The following is a 17,228-nucleotide window of genomic DNA, read 5'->3' on the forward strand; positions in this document are numbered from 1 at the left end:
ATTATCTGCTCTCTTAAATATTATTAGTCTAGAGGATGTGGTGTTCATTGATTGGTGGAAAAGAGGACCCAAGATTTATATTCAATGCCTGACTCCTTTCCCACCAAATACTAGTTCCACAATGAACACACATGAAAAGTTAACAAAGAAGGTCATTTGTAAAACAGGTATCAGAGAAAGTTTACATAGGAAAACATATACCAGACAATATAGTGTAATGGAATTTCCCTATTAAGTGCAAGCCAATTCAACTCAACAGAAAAGAGAGTCCTAGATCTTAACCCAAGGGGAAAATACCCTGAAGTTTCTATTACAACAAGATGGAGAATGCTAACTCTTCTTATATCAGCTTCTTCCGAGAGTCTTTTCCTAAAGCAGCCTGAAGCAGCATCTGGTATCATCCATCTTCTCTCTCAAAGCTGGAAGTCAGAAGTGTCTGAAGCAATTGTAAAGACCAAAGAGGATTGAAGAAAGTCAAAGAGACTCAGAGACTGGAAGTTCTCTTCTTTCCTTGTCTTGCCAATTCTGTCTGCTCCCCATGGGGCATCCACCATTGAGGAGAGTGCCAGGAAATTGGAATGTAAACCCACACACACACACACATATATATACACACACACATTTATGTACATTTACATATTTTTTCATGTGTATGATACCATATATTATATTTTTTCAGTAATTCCCCATTTGAAGGCTACTCTTATTTTTTAATTCTTCACTTTAACAACTTTAATTATACCTGTTCTTGTATATTCCTCTTTCTTTGCTCTCTGAATCTCATAGTGGTATTGCTAGATCAAAGGTTATGCACAATTTAATAACTTGTAGGTTATAATTTCTAAAATGGGAGCAATTCTCAGCTCTATTTCTAGGTCTACAGTGTATTAGTGAGTTTGCTTTCCCACTTCTTTGTCTTTTTTTTTAACTGAGATGATTTATGTGACATAGACCCTCAGAGTTGTTTTAATTTACAATTATTTAATCATTGGTAATAGGAAGCAATTTTTATGTGCTGTTGATAGCTTGGACTATTTCCTTTAAAAGCTACCTTTATTTTTTAGATAATAGTATTATCTTATCTTTGAAATAGTTCCCTTTGAATCTTGATTATCAAATCTTTACCAGAGAAACTTGCTGCAAAGATTTTCCTCCCAATCAATTGCTTCCTTTCTCATTTTAATTGCATTAATTTTGTTTTGTCAAAATGTTTCTAATTTCACTTCATCAAAATGCTCTAACTTCTGTGGTCTACTCTTTCCCTCATTTGATTATAAATACTTTTCCCATACATAGATCCTAAAGAAAATTTTTTTCCTCTCTAAATTGGCAATGTTATAGCCTTTTATAACTATGTTGTATATCCTTTTGAAGCTTATCTTAGCAGAGATTGTGAGATGTCCAACTAAATCTAATTCCTACTGACTGATTTCCAATTTTTTCCAGCAGCTTTTGTTGAATAGTAAGTCCTTGTCTCAACCAATTATGAGTGCCTAGGTTTAGTGAATGTTATGCTACTGTATTTATTTGATTTTCTGTGTTATATACTTAAACAATTCCAACATTTCAATCCAAAATCCACTTCTAGATAGCCAACCAAACTAGAGAAAAAAACCTAAGTTTCATCAAGGGGCAAAGCAAGGGTTTTCATCCTGACCTTTAACTTTCTCAAGATTTTTCTGTTTTTTCTTTCTACCAGAGTTGTTGTATTAAAGAAGATAGTATTACCTAGAGAATCCCAAAAAAAATCATCTAAAAAACTACTAGAAATAATTAGCAACTTTAGCAAAGTCACAGGATATAAAATAAACCCTCATAAATCCTCAACATTTCTATATATGACCAGCAAGATGCACAGAAAGTGCTAGAAAGAGAAATCCCATTCAAAGTAACCTCAGACAATATAAAATACCTGTGAGTCTGCCTTCCTAAGGCAGACTCAGAAACTTTTTGAAAACAATTACAAAACACTTCTCACACAACTAAAATCAGATTTAAATTAACTGGGCAAATATAAACTGCTCATGGATATGTCAAGTCAAGTTAATATAATAAAAATGACAATTCAACCAAAATTAAACTACTTGTTTAGTGCCCTACCAATCAAAATTCCAAAAAAAAAATACTTTAATGAGTTAGAAAAATTATAAATAAATTCATATGGAGAAATAAAAAGTCGAGAATTTCCAGGGATTCAGTGAAAAAAAGTTCAGTAGAAGGTGGCTTATCCCTACCAGATCTAAAATTATAATATAAAGCATCAGTCATCAAAACTGTCTTGTATTGACTAAGAAATAGAGTGGTGGATCAGTGGAATAGACTAGGTGCAATAGCAGGGAACGATTATAGTAATCTGCTGTTTGATAAACCCAGAGTCCAGCTATTGGGATAAAAATTCTCTCTTTGATAAAAAAACTTTTGGGAAAATTGGAAGTTAGTATGAAAGAAACTTGGATAAGACCAACACCTCACACCCTATATCAAGATAAGATCAAAATGGATACAGGATTTAGACATAAAAATATATATAAGCAAACTAGGAGATCAAGGAATAGTTTATCTGTCAGATCTATGGAAAGGGAAGCAGTTTATGATCAAGGAAGAGATGGAAAACAACATTAAAAACAAACTAGACAATTTTGATTACATTAAATTAAAAAACTTTTGCACAGACAAAACCACTGTAACCAAGATAAAAATAAATGTAGTAAATTGGAAAACAATTTTTACAACTAGTATTTCTGACAAAGGACTAATATACAGAGAACTGAGTCAAATTTTCAAAGAAAACAAGTCATTCCCCAATTGACAAATGGTCAAAGTCTATGCAAAGGTAATTTACAGATAAGGAAATCAAAGAGATCCATAGTCATTTGAAAAATTTCTCTAAATCACTAGTTATTAGAGAAATGGAAATTAAAGCATTTCTGTGGTACTACCTCACACCTCTCAGACTAGCCAATATGACCAGAAAGGACAATGATCATGATTGGAAGGGATGTGGGAAATTTGAGACACTAATGCATTGTTGGTGGAGTTGTGAACTCATCCAATCTTTCTGGAAAGCAATTTGGAATTACACCCAAAGGGCAATAAAAATGTGCATACCCTTTGATCCAAAAATACTACTACTGGGTCTATACCCTGAAGAGGTTATGAAAAAGGGTAAAAACATCATTTGTACAAAAATATTCATAGCAGCCCTGTTTGTGATGGCAAAGAATTGGAAATTAAGTGAATGTCCTTCAGTTGGGGAATGGCTTAACAAATTGTGATATATATATCATGGAACACTATTGTTCTATTAGAAACCAGAAGGGATGGGGATTCAGGGAAGCCTGGAAGGATGTGCATGAACTGATGCTGAGTGAGATAAGCAGAACCAGAACATTGTACACCCTAACAGCAACATGGGGGTGATGATCAACCTTAATGGACTTGCTCATTCCATCAGTGCAACAATCAGGCACAATTTTGGACTCTCTGCGATGAAGAACACCATCTATATCCAGAGAAAGAATTGTGTAGTTTGAACAAAAAACCAAAGACTATTACTTTTAATTTTTAAAAAATGTTATCTTATTATGTAATTTTGCTATCTCTTATACTGTATTTTTCTTCCTTAAGGATATGATTTCTCTCTCATCACATTCAGCTTAGATCAATGGAAACAATGTAAAGACTAACAGATTGCCTTCTGTGGGGGGGGGGGGAAGCAAGATTAGGGGGAAAATTGTAAAATTCAAAATAAAATATTTCATCGAAAAAGAAGATAATATTTATAAAAGTTGTTTTAACAGAGTGTCAGCCACATTGTAGGTACTTAATGAATAAACAGTTTTGTTTCCTTCCTTTTTTAATTCTAAACCTCACAAGTAAAAATCTCACCATAACAAATGTTCCATCAAAATCTATCTCTTTTCAGTGGAGTGGCTAGGTGGCGCAGTGGATAGAACACCGGCCCTGGAGTCAGGAGGAGTACCCGGGTTCAAATCCGGTCTCAGATACTTAGCTGTGTGGCCTTGGGAAAGCCACTTAACCCCGTTTGCCTTGCAAAAAAAAAAAAATCTCCTCTCCTGAAATTCTTTTTTTTTATTTTTAGCTTTTTTGCAAGGCAAACGGGGTTAAGTGGCTTGCCCAAGGCCACACAGCTAGATAATTATTAAGTAACTGAGACCGGATTTGAACCCCGGGTACTCCTGACTCCAGGGCCGGTGCTCTATCCACTGTACCACCTAGCCGCCCCTCCCCTCCTGAAATTATAATCATCCTCTCAATGCTGCATTTTAATACTAGTGTCCATGACCTACTATCGTTTATTAAGTTCTATCACATTTGCTAATTTAAGAAAACAAAGTAAACTTTTAAACACAAGAGTAGACAAATAGTTAAGAACAAAGAACAAGGATAACAAGAGTGTGTACCTTCTCTCTTCAGAGAGAGAAAGGGAAGGAGGGAGAACACTGAAGAATTACTATCTCAGTGTACATCTTGAATGGATTTTAGCAGTGCAAGTTTCACTTTAGAATTATTAATTAATCAATTGACTATTATTATTATTAAGTTCCTATTATAGCCAGACACTGTACAAAGCTTTTTTTTTGGGGGGGGGTATCCAAAAGAAAGGCCAAAATAAATGCTTCTTTCATGGAACTCACAGTTGAATGGGAGAGACAACATGCAAACAACTTTGTACAAAGTATATTCAATATAAATTAATCTCAAAGAGAAGACACTAAGATTAAGGAGGACTGGGAAAGATTTTTTTTTAACAGGTGAAACTTTACCTAAGACTTGAAAGAAATCAGGGAATACAAGAGATGGAAATGAGGAAGGAAAGGCATGGAAGATAGTCTGTGAAAGACGTTTGAATTTCAAGATTGAGCATGTTATTTAAGGAACAGAAAGGAGTCCACTGTAGAAGGAAATGGCAAGCCAAAGTATCTTTGCCAAGAAAACCTCATGGACAGTACTGGTATTCTTTATCTTCCCTAAGGTGATGAAGAGTCAGGCATAGCTGAACAACTGGACTGTACTACAAGTCTAGTGTCCCTGGGTCACAGAGTATGAGGAGGAATAGTGAGGTTTAGGTAGACTGGAAAGAACCAGGCTGTGAAGGACGTTGAGAGTCAAACAGAAGGATTTTATATTTGATCACGGACATAAAGTTAGGGTTAGTCTGAAGTTTATAATGGATATAGTGAAGGGATAGATGTGATCAAAGGTTTTCCTATGTTTTAGGAAAATTAATTTCATAGCTGAGTGCAGAAGATAGATTGAAGTAGAAAGAGACTTGAGACAGGGAGATTCAGCAACAACCCAGGTGTGAGGTGATGAGGGCCTGCACCAGGTATAGGTGACCTCCTCCGCCAAAGCAGCAGCACCTCCCCTTCTGCCTCTCCTGGGTCCCATGACTTTTCCCTTTGTCCTTCCCACAAGCTCAAAAGATGGTAAGAGTGAGCTTATAGGACCAAGTTAACTCCCCTGCCAATTCCAAGATTGGGGCAAAGTTTCCATGAGGTGTAAAGGAAGAAACATCTGCCAACTATTTGGCATCTGTCTTTATTTTTCTGATCTCCTTAGCAATGCCTACAATAAGCATGACTAAAAGAATACACAAGGATGCTACCAGAGAGTTTTGGAAATGATATTCAGCACACAATAGGAAGTCAAGAATCCTATGATCTGGGATTCCATAACGTTATAGGATTCTTTGGTCCATGCTTAGGACAACTGTCTAAGTCTTGATAATTAAACTACAAGATCAGAGCTACTCAGGTGTTTCACAGGAAGGGAAGGTGCATCTCTGATGAATCAGATTAGTATCCCGTCTCTGAGATCATAGGCTTTGAGGCAAGTATCTGCCATTATCTCAGAGTATTTTTTGAAACAAAAAAGTATTCCTCTAGAGGAGGAGAAGCCAAGGAAGTAGCTATAGAAAAACCCAGAAGGAAAAATAGCTTGATCTATAGTATAAGTGACTGACAGCTCTACCTGCTTGCTCCTCAGCTTAACATAAAGCGACCCCAGTAGTTACACCTGGTTGTAACTTTTCCTCTTGTCACTTCTCATTTCTATTTTGGTCCCAATAGGAGAGAGGTTTGTGAACTACCCAGCTTTAAGGGTCTTGATCTTGCCTCCAGGGCACAGGAGTTCCTTGGGTGCACCAGTATTCTTCTCTTGTCCCCCCCATTCTTTTCAGAGTCTTCAATTAAAACATGGAGCCTCTTCTAGTGAACTTTACCTTAAATAAGGCAAATAAAAGAGGCTCATGGTTTTAACTGGCCCCTCTCATCTTTCCTTTCTGTGCTTTTGGTCCTCTCAGTATCCTCTGACATTAAAGATGTGGAGACCAGAAATAACCTACACGTTTACATATGAGTATATATTCACACAAATATATACACAAAAATACTGTGTGTTTAAAATGTTTTTCTGACTTTTAATTTTATTTGAGTCTCAAAGCAATCTTGTAGGGTAAGTAGTATATTATTTCATTTCATTTCAGATGAGGAAACTGAGGCCAAGAGTAGATAAGTGATTTGCTTAAAGGTGCCAATTCTCAGATCACAGGTGTTTTTACTTATTACCTTTCTAGTCTTCTACCACTTTTCTTGCAAAGTTCTTCCTTTTGTTAGGCAAGAGCTTCCTGTGAAGGAGTTCCAACTATTTTACAGACTGAAATCCTACTTAAAATCTATCAACAAATTGATGACTCCATGCTGCCTCCTAGTGGTGTCCTCCATCAACTATCCTTGGACTTAGGTCAAAAGTACTTAGACCAAAGGTACTTGCATGAATATCAGATCCTGAGTTGTCTATCTTCTTCTACAAGTTGCACCTGACCCCCATTTCCTAGGATGCGTAGATTTAAAAAGTCCACCTCTTTCATCTGTGATGGAAGTGATTGGGAAGAGTGAGGGAAAATGGAACACTATTAGTGCAAGGTATTTGCTCACTGGTTACTCACTGGATATTGACTATTAAAATCCCTTAATAGAATCAAAATTCTAGATATCTATTGAATCTTGCTTTTAAAACTTCTGAATGAAACAAGAGCTACTCAAGACTTAAACCTAGCTCAACTAAATAAGGTACAATGATGTCATTTTAGTTCTAGTGAAATGAGGATAAGCCTGAGACAGATTGAACTACTATATTATAAGCAAGAATCTCCTATACAATACTCCTACCATAACTTTCCAGTAATCTTGAAGCTGTTTCAAAGTCATCAATTACTAAATGAAAAATAATCCCAATAGAGATAAATTATTGATATAAGTTATTAAATACTCAAGGAATGACAGGAGAGATGACCAGGAATTGGTGATAAAAACTTTTCCTAAAATAGAACTGGTGGAATTTCCACTGAAATTCTGGGGGATTTTTCAGGGTCTTAGTAGTAATTACACCAAGTTCAGTCAATACTTTTCCTGAAGCAAAGTCTCAGTAAATATTTGTAATATTTGAAATCAAACATTCTTTCATTTGTCCTTCAACTTCAGCATCCAGGGAATCAGTGTCTGTTGAAGGGCTCTTATGGTTTTATGTTTACAATAAACCTTTTGATTGGTCTTGTATTTTGAGATTTTTCCAAACACTTTCAAATGTACTTTTCATTTTGTTCTCACAATGACCCTGTGAGTTATATAGACTTATCTCTCTTGTATAAACAAGGAAACTGAGGTGCTGGGTTAATTCAGTTATACATAGTACCCTAAGGGAATAGGAACCCTGATCTTCTGACTCCTAATTCAGTTTGTCATCATCTCAGGTGTTCTGAATGAGTGAATTTTTTCCTAGGTGAAATATTAGGATGTGTGGAATAGAAATGTTATTACCATCATGAGTTGTCATTTTTCTCATTTCATTCTATCATATATGTATCAATGCTCACTCAAAACTTAAGTTAAAATATATACTATCCCAGAAAATTCCATTTCCTTAATACTAATTTGATAGACTTTGTTCCTTGCACCTCTCCACCCATCAATTATCCATTACTATCCTTCACTAAAATTCTTTTATGATCACTCAGTGTGATATTGAAGTGCCCCTGAGTTTCAAAAGTCATGCCAGTGGAGAGCAAGATCTAGCAAGTCCCACCAAAATGAGACTTCTTCCTGCAGAACCCAGGAAGAGGTTCTTATGTCTGTCGTATTCGGACCAACAAAGCACAATCAGGAGAGGCTTAACACCAAGTTGACTTCAAAGTGATTTAGGTGTGTTTGGCCACAGTGACAATACAAGACCAGTTCGGTTCAGTTCCACAGCAGTTTTAACTTTGATCAAGATTAAGAAGACTATAACCTTTATCTTAATTAAAAATATTTTATAACTATTTCAGTGTAAATGATTTCATTTGTAATACAACATATTTTACTTAGCAATTATCCAGAACTTAAGTTAATATTCATACTCTATGTAAAAACTGCATTTCCTTAATTCTAATTTGAGCATCCAGAAACATTATTCCAAAAAGGAGTTCATGGACTTCCCAGACTGCTAAAGGGATCCATGGCACAAACAAGGTTAAGAATCCTTCCCTTTTCGGTGAACAAAGAGGCCACACACACACAACAGGAACAAAATCACAGATACTTGAAACACTGAGGAAGTAGGATTTATTGTTCCTGTATTACATCCAAGCTAGTTATCTCAAAATTTACCCAAGAAGGGACTTTGCACTCTTCTGTCATGAGTAAAATGGACTAATTATACTTCAGACTGAAATGTATTTGTAAAGTATTGTATTATTAGAGGGAATTTTCTTACTGGGATTTAAAGGACTGTAATGCAATTATAAGTCCCAGAAGAAAAGATTGAGTTTTACAGATAAAGAAAGCACTGACATATTTAATGATTGGTACAACTGATCAGAACTGGCTACTGCCACCAAGTGGTAAATTCTGTAGCTGGAGCAAGACTATGGACACAACAAGTTCAATGTATTTCAGTCTCAGCTATGTCTCATATGACTAATAACAATAAATCAGATTTATATTGAGATTTGATATAGACAAGGCATTGTCTTTATTGCAACAACAGTATGAATAAGATTGAGTGTCCTAGATTAACTCTGGATGAGGGAGCCAAAGAGACTAATATTAGAAAAACCTTGTGAGTAGAGAAAAAGGTAAATATAGAAAAGACTGATTGGGCCTCACATTCGAATTATTTTTTCATTTCACTTTTCCTTGTGAATATAATGTGGTCTTCTCTGGAAAATAAAGTGGTGTTTTCTCTAGAAAATAAAGCTCAGGGGATAGAGGGCTACATTTGGACTCAGGAAGACCTGAATTCAAACCCTATCCTAGATACTAGTTGTGTGAACCTGAATGAGTTGCTTAATCCTTCTCAGTCTTAGTTTCCTCATCAGTAAAAATTAATATCAGAATAATAGCTCCTTCAGAGGGTTATCGTGATGATAAAATAAAATTATATATATATATATATATATATATATACATATATATATATACTACTTTAGAAACTTTAAAGCACTATTGGAATATATATTATTCTAATTGCATAATCTAAATTATTCTAAATGAGAGAATTTTCTTTTTTTTTTTACTTTAACTTTTTACAAAAATTGAAAGTGTTACACAGGTATCTTGTTACTGGGTCTAAATCCTAAGAAGGTGAATGACTTCTAGGGCAAAATCCATATGTACTAATATGTTCATAGGAGCACTATTTAGCATGAGGAAAAATTATTTTGTCATAAAGAATAGTTTGGTACAAAACAAGAGAATGACTTGAAAAACAGGCAATATGAAAACAAAATATCAAGATTTGTTTTAGAAGATATGACTGTGGTTGGTGGAATTGTAAACTTTTTAAATCATTCTGGAGAACAATTTAGAACTATGCCCAAAGGATTCTAAAACTGTGCACACTTTTTGACCCAGCAATACCACTACTAGGTCTATATCCTAAGGAGACAAAGGAAAAGGAAAAAAATCTTTATAGAAATGTAAATGTATTTATAATAACAATATGTTTATATTTATCAAAATATTTATGTGTTGGGGGCGGGGGGAAGAGGCTTGGCGGTCGCTTAGAGGGGAAACATAATCACCTTATAAGGGAATGTTACAGAACTCGGCCCCTCATTGAGTAAGAGTTCATGGGAGGGAGGACAGAGGGGATAAAAGGGTCTGCTGAGAGGTTGGGGGAAGCGGGAATGTGATCACAGAAGAATAAAGACTCATGACCCACCTCAGGCGCTCTGTCTGGTTCTTCCCCCATCAAAGAGTGGGGGCCGGAGGTACCCCGAAGACTCACCACGCGTTGGACTGGTGAGTAAGAGGACGGACTAGCATTAAGAAGCCGGCGTTGTAAATAAAAACCCGGCAAGTGGTGCCGAAACCCGGGACCTGATTTTGCTAGGGAACGTCTGAATCCGCTGGTCGGATTCTCCAGACAGCCTCGGTCGTTTCTGACCGGGAGGAAGGAGAGGGCGTTTACTCTCAGATATTGCCTGAGGGACATATCCCTATTGTGTTGACTATGCTTTCTTTCTCTCCCCTTTCTCCTTCTGCTCTAATCACGCTCCTTGCCGTGCTGGCCTGTCTGATTGTGCCCTGCTTCCTCCTTCTCTTTTGCCGAACGGGAACTTTCCAGTTCTGCCACCTGTTAGGATTGCAGCCTCGGCTAGTAGACAGCATGGGGGGCCGGAATAGTATTCCCGCCTTTGAGCCGGAGGAAAAAGAGGCCGTTGCAGGGCAGCTTTATAAACTCTGCGCTAAGCATGGCCGTAAATTACCTATCAAGACGTGCCGTGCTTTTGTTGAGAATATCTGGAACATCTGCCCTTGGGTGCAACATAGTGGGATCCAACCAGATAAATGGAAGGTGGTAGGGCAGCAGATGGCCTCCTATAATGACACCTGCCCGGGAAAACTGACCCCTGAGGATTTTACAGTGTATAAGATAGTGGATGCAGCCCTGCATCCCCAGAAGGTGACTTTAGCACGAACAATCAGCACTCAGGTGGGTAGCTCGTTGGCGGGATCGGATTCAGAGGGCTCAGAGGAAGAGGGAAGGCCACTCCCTCCCCTGTATCCGTGGGAGGAACTTAGAAGAAACAATGGGGGAACAAGGGGCCCCCAGGGAGAAGATTCAGGGCCGGAAGTTTCCGAGCGCGGGAAGGGAGGGGTGCAAACAGTCCTCAGGGGTGGCAGGAAGAGGAGCGTGAGTAGGTGGGACCGGGAGGCTGCTGACGAGGAGGGAGAAGTCCGCGCTGATTGGACAGCTGCCGCGCCCCAGGCTTGGCGGCCCAGCCAGGAAACAGAGGCAAAAAATCCCCCGTGTTCCTTGTCCGCCCTTCAGAGATCCCCTCAAGGGCTCCGCCCATCCGGCCTACTTGCCACCAGTGCCTCCATAGCAATAGAGAAAGGGGAGGAGGTGGACTGGGATGACTGGGGCCTCTACCCGGTATTTACGGACCCCCTTACCGGAGCCCGAGACTACCGCCCTGTCCCTTTTAAGATGCTTAAGGAACTTAAGGAGGCCGTGACTAAATACGGCCCAAACTCCCCTTATGTAAAAAGACTGATGCAAAACCTCTTTGCTACGCACCCTTGGACCCCTGCTGACTTTGACGAAATTGCAGCCGCGTGCCTAGATGCCTCCTTATATTTAGCTTTTAAGGCTCAGGCCCGCAGAGAGGCCTCTAAGCTGGCAAAATCCCGGGGTTATACTCCCCTGGATTTAGCCATTGACCTCCTGTGTGGAACTGGAGCCTATACTGACCCTGCTGTTCAGGCCCGGTATGGCCAGTTTGAGCTAGAGACTGTTAAAGAAACACATGTTGCAGCTTGGGATAAGATTGGAGCCATGAAAGGGGGGAGAGCCACACAGAAGTTGGTTGGGCTGAAGCAGAGAGCAGATCAGACACCCCTCTCATTTGTGAACGAGGTTAAAGAGACAGTGACTCGTATAATGGGAGACACCCCGGGATCTGATCTACTTATGAGACAATTGATTAAAGAGGGTCTTCGCCCCAAAGGGATCGCAGCCATTAGCAGCCTTCCCCCCGACGCTTCATTAGAAGGAATTGTTGACAAATTGCTGGACATGCCCAGCGAGGATTCAATTCAAGCCTTAGTGACTGCCACGGAGAACCGGGAGGATAGCCTCCTGACCGCCCTTCACGGTATGCAGGTGGGACCCACCTGTTTTGGGTGCGGAAAGCCAGGGCACCTCAAAGCACAGTGCAGGCAGCAGCCCCCCTCCACTTCAGTTCCGACCTGTTATTCCTATGGAAAGCCAGGTCACATAGCCAGGTTCTGCCGATCCAAAGGGAAGTCGGGAAAAGGGAAAGGGAGGGGCCCGGCCGCGGGGCCCCCCCCGTGCTCGAAGACAGCGGCCCCATTACTGTGACTATCCCCGTGAGGGTTGACTATAGAGAAGGGACACAGCAGAGAGAGATCGGGCCTTGGGAAACCTCGATGATTCCCATTGAGCTAAATGTTTTCCCAGCGCTCATCACAGGGGCTGAGAGATGTGTGGACTTAGTCACCCATACCCAGGTCATTTTTGGTCCCGGAAGTCCCACATCCGTAAGGGTCACAAACCCCCACCCCTTTCCCACCTTGGTAAAACAGGGCCAAGAGGTAGGAAAGGCGCTGCCCTTGCGGACCCCTCCCGCTCATGTGAACTGGGTCCACCCGGTCAGCTCTGGGCGACCACTGTTAACCGTCACGGTGGAAAATCAGAAGCTCGAAGGGATAATTGACACTGGAGCCGATTGCTCTGTCATAAATAGGGGACAGTGGAGGCGCGAGTGGCCACTCCTACAGAGCCCTCAAGCAGTGACGGGGGTGGGGGGCAATAGATCTGCCATGAAAGCAGCACACGCCTTACGGTGGTCAGCTTTGGAAGAATCTGGACTCTTCACCCCACTGTGCCTACCCGACCTCCCTTATGCATTATGGGGTAGAGATATCTTGAGCCAGCTTAACCTGACACTTGCCACCCCTGATAGCCTGCGGGGAAATTAATTGGGGCCACTCTAGAGATGAGCTTTTCCCCCAGAATAACATGGATTAATAAGAAACCTATTTGGGTTGAGCAGTGGCCCCTGACAAAAGAAAAGCTCATCGCCCTCACAGACATAGTAATGACCCTCCTGCACGAGAACAAAGTGGAACCGTCCCTTAGCCCGTATAACTCCCCCGTCTTTGTCATAAAAAAGAAAGGGGGGAGTTGGAGAATGTTGATTGATCTTCGGGCAGTAAATGCCAACATGATACCCATGGGGACCCTCCAACCTGGTCTCCCTATGCCCACTGCAGTCCCGCAAGGGTGGACTATTATAGTGATTGATGTTAAAGACTGCTTCTATAGCATTCCCCTCCACCCGGAGGACAAAGAAAAATTTGCCTTTTCCCTCCCCGCGATCAATTTCCAAGCCCCCAGTAAACGTTATCAGTTCACCGTCCTACCGCAGGGAATGGCCAATAGCCCCACCCTGTGCCAGCTTTACATGGATACTCTGCTACATCCTATCAGAAAAGAATTCCCGAATTGCATGCTCATACATTACATGGATGATATCTTGATTGCAGCACCTTCTGTGACGGGGGCTCGGGCTTGCTTGCAACGCACCACCCATGTCCTCCGCGAGAAGGGGCTTCACATAGCCCCGGAAAAGGTACAGATGGATTTCCCCTATGATTACTTGGGGCATAGGATTTTTCCAGGAAAGATTAGTAGGGCACTTCCTCAGATCAACATCGAGGGATATACTACTCTTAATGATTTTCAGAGGCTTGTTGGCGCCATACAGTGGCTGCGTCCCGCTATGCCCCTCCCATCCTCCTTAATGCAACCTCTATATGATGTCCTTAAAGGCGACTCCCATCTGTCATCCCCTAGAAGTTGGACCCCCCAGGCAAGACAGGCGCTCTCGGAAATTTTCCGCAGAACCTCTTCCTTCTTGGTTCAATACGACCCGGAGTCGCCTGTCCTCTTCCACACACTGGGGGACAGTTCCCTGGGCTGGGGATGTTTATTCCAGAGACATGGATGCCTTGAATGGCTATACCCCCGGACCACTAAGAGCATCATCCGGGACCGGTGGGAGGCCCTGGCCTTATTTTGCCTTCAGGCCTCAGAGCGATGCCAGCGTCTCTTTGGCCTCTTGCCTGTCCTCAACTTTACCCTCCCAGAGGAGGTGACCCACTCGCTAGTTGATAGATCTATCGCTTGGGCCACTGTCCTGACTACCCTCTCTCAGACCAGACTCACGCCACCTCCCGTGGTTAGAGTGTTCGCTGAACTGCACCTTTCCCGCCCGCGCCCTCTAGTGTCCCCAGAACCAGTGACCGGCCCTAATGTCTTCACTGACGCTACCAGGTTGGGCCGTGCTGTGGTCCATGACCCTGCTAGACCCGCCACCTGGATTTTTGATACCCCCTTTGACTCCACTCAGAAGAATGAGCTATATGCTATACTTCAGGCTTTCCGTCTCTACAGAGACACCCCTTTTAATCTTATTACTGACAGTATGTATTGTGCCATGCTAATCCCTCGTTTAGAAGATGCCTTCATTTCCTCGACTTCTTCCATTAGCCCACTCCTTACACAGCTGCAATCCTCCCTCCGTGATAGAAACCACCCCCTGTTTGTTCTTCACGTGCGCTCTCACGTTTCTTCCACCGGCCCCATATTCCAGGGCAATGCGGAGGCAGATAGGGCTCTCTTGTTAAACCTGTCCACACCTGCCCAGCTGGCACATGGTAAGTATCACTTGTCATCCAGGTCGCTCCGGCGCCTATACAGCATTCCCCGGAAGGAGGCTCGCCAAATTGTGCGCTCCTGCACTTCTTGTGCTCCCTTTAGACAAGCCCTCCCCGCAGAGGGGTCTAACCCACGTGGGGACGGCCCCAATGCTCTTTGGCAGATGGACATTACTCACCTGGGTCGTAAGTACATCCATGTCTCGGTGGACACCTTCTCCTCCTTCACCTTCGCCTCTCTACAGCCAGGAGAAGCGGTTAAACACGTTCTCTCACATCTATATGCCCAGATGGCTGTCTTAGGCGTCCCCTCGGCTATCAAAACCGATAATGGGCCTGCCTACATCTCGAGAGCCTTTGCTTCCTTTTGCAAAGAATTTTCCATTTCCCATTCCACCGGGATCCCTTACAATCCCACTGGCCAAGCTTTGGTAGAAAGAGCAAATCGCACACTCAAAACTACGCTTTTTAAACAGAAAGGGGGAGTTGGCAGGTCACTGACCCATTCAGACCTGTCTCAGGTACTATTTACCATGAATTTCCTACAAGTCAGGGATGACGGCACTACAGCCGCCCAGAGATTTTTCTCCCCAAAAGGACATGCTAAGAAAGAACCAACGCTCCTGCCCTCTCCCACCAAGGCCCTACCAGGCTCTAAAGTCATGTGGAGAGATGAAGAGGGAGGTTGGCATGGCCCTGTAACGGTAAAGAACAGAAGACAGGGCCACCTGTCATTTCATCCCGAGGATAAGATAGAAGAGCCAGAAAGATGGCTCCCTGTTTACAAGATAAGAGACCTTGATTAATGCCCAACCCTACGGGGTGAGAGGAATTTCTTTCTTTTTCAGGCCTTCTGATCATCGTAGGGATCCTTGGAGGTGCTCCATCTGAAAGAAATCCGACATGGGGAATACTCCGAGTTATTCCCTCTCCCCTTCCGGTAGCACAGAACTCCCCGATCTACCCTCGCCTGCTAGTGACCAATACATCGATGGGGCTCCCTTCTGCCTCGGTGGGGCCCCTCATGTGTGGCCACAGGGGAAGACATCGAGGATCCCATACCATGGAGGGATTGCCAGATGGCGGGAGGATACCCCCTTGAGGGTGAACAAGGACGCTGATTCTGGGAATCACCCTACTTGTTGTCTGTTTCTGCCGCCTAGCTAGGCGACAGAGGGGCTATATGCTTCTTACTCAGAAAGCCTTCATGGCCATGGAGACGGGGGAGGATCCCCAAGTCTGGCTAGCCGCCATGCATGACATGTGACACCTAGGGGTAAGACGAGGTAAACCCCAAGACGGGCAACTTCTCCTGACCCAGCCACCTAAGACGGGCAAGGTCCTGGGTTGAAGGAGATGACCTAAGACAGGGTTCCTCGCCCCCGGCGGATCCCCAAGTCTGGCTAGCCGCCATGCATGACATGTGACACCTAGGGGTAAGACGAGGTAAACCCCAAGACGGGCAACTTCTCCTCACCCAGCCACCTAAGACAGGCCCTGAGGGTGTCGGGCGCCTAGGACGGGCAAGGTCCTGGGTTGAAGGAGATGACCTAAGACAGGGTTCCTCGCCCCCGGCTATCAGAGGCCAGTAGAAATGACACCGCTTAAGGCTAACCTCAGCACCGCTTAAGGTCACACCAAGTGATAACCTTGTAAAACAGAAAGGGGGAGATGTTGGGGGCGGGGGGAAGAGGCTTGGCGGTCGCTTAGAGGGGAAACATAATCACCTTATAAGGGAATGTTACAGAACTCGGCCCCTCATTGAGTAAGAGTTCATGGGAGGGAGGACAGAGGGGATAAAAGGGTCTGCTGAGAGGTTGGGGGAAGCGGGAATGTGATCACAGAAGAATAAAGACTCATGACCCACCTCAGGCGCTCTGTCTGGTTCTTCCCCCATCAAAGAGTGGGGGCCGGAGGTACCCCGAAGACTCACCACGCGTTGGACTGGTGAGTAAGAGGACGGACTAGCATTAAGAAGCCGGCGTTGTAAATAAAAACCCGGCATTTATGCTTTACAAAAATATTTATAATATCAATTTTTGTACTAGAATTGGAAATTGAGGAGATGTGCATCAATTAGATAACAGTTTAACAGAAAAAACTTAGGACAACTTACATGAACTTATGCAGAGTGAAGTGAACAGAGCAGAAGCAGAACATTGTATCTAGTAACAGAAATATTCCAACAATGATAAATTGTAAAAGACTTAGCTACTCTAATCGATCCAATGAACCAAGACAATTCCAAAGGACTCATTAAAAAAAATGCTCTCTACCTCCAATAGAGAAGTTATAAAAATCTTGAGTTCAGATTGAAACAAACTTTTTTTACTTGTTTCATTTTTCTTACTTTTTTAATAACATAACTAATATGGAAATTGGTTTTGCATAACTTCCCATGTATAATTACTATATTGCTTACCTTTTTAATAGGAGGAGAAGCACATGGAGAAGTTTGGAAACCAAGCTCTTGTAATA

This window comes from Macrotis lagotis, chromosome 5 (assembly GCF_037893015.1).
Source record: "Macrotis lagotis isolate mMagLag1 chromosome 5, bilby.v1.9.chrom.fasta, whole genome shotgun sequence".
In the NCBI taxonomy this organism is placed as follows: domain Eukaryota; kingdom Metazoa; phylum Chordata; class Mammalia; order Peramelemorphia; family Peramelidae; genus Macrotis; species Macrotis lagotis.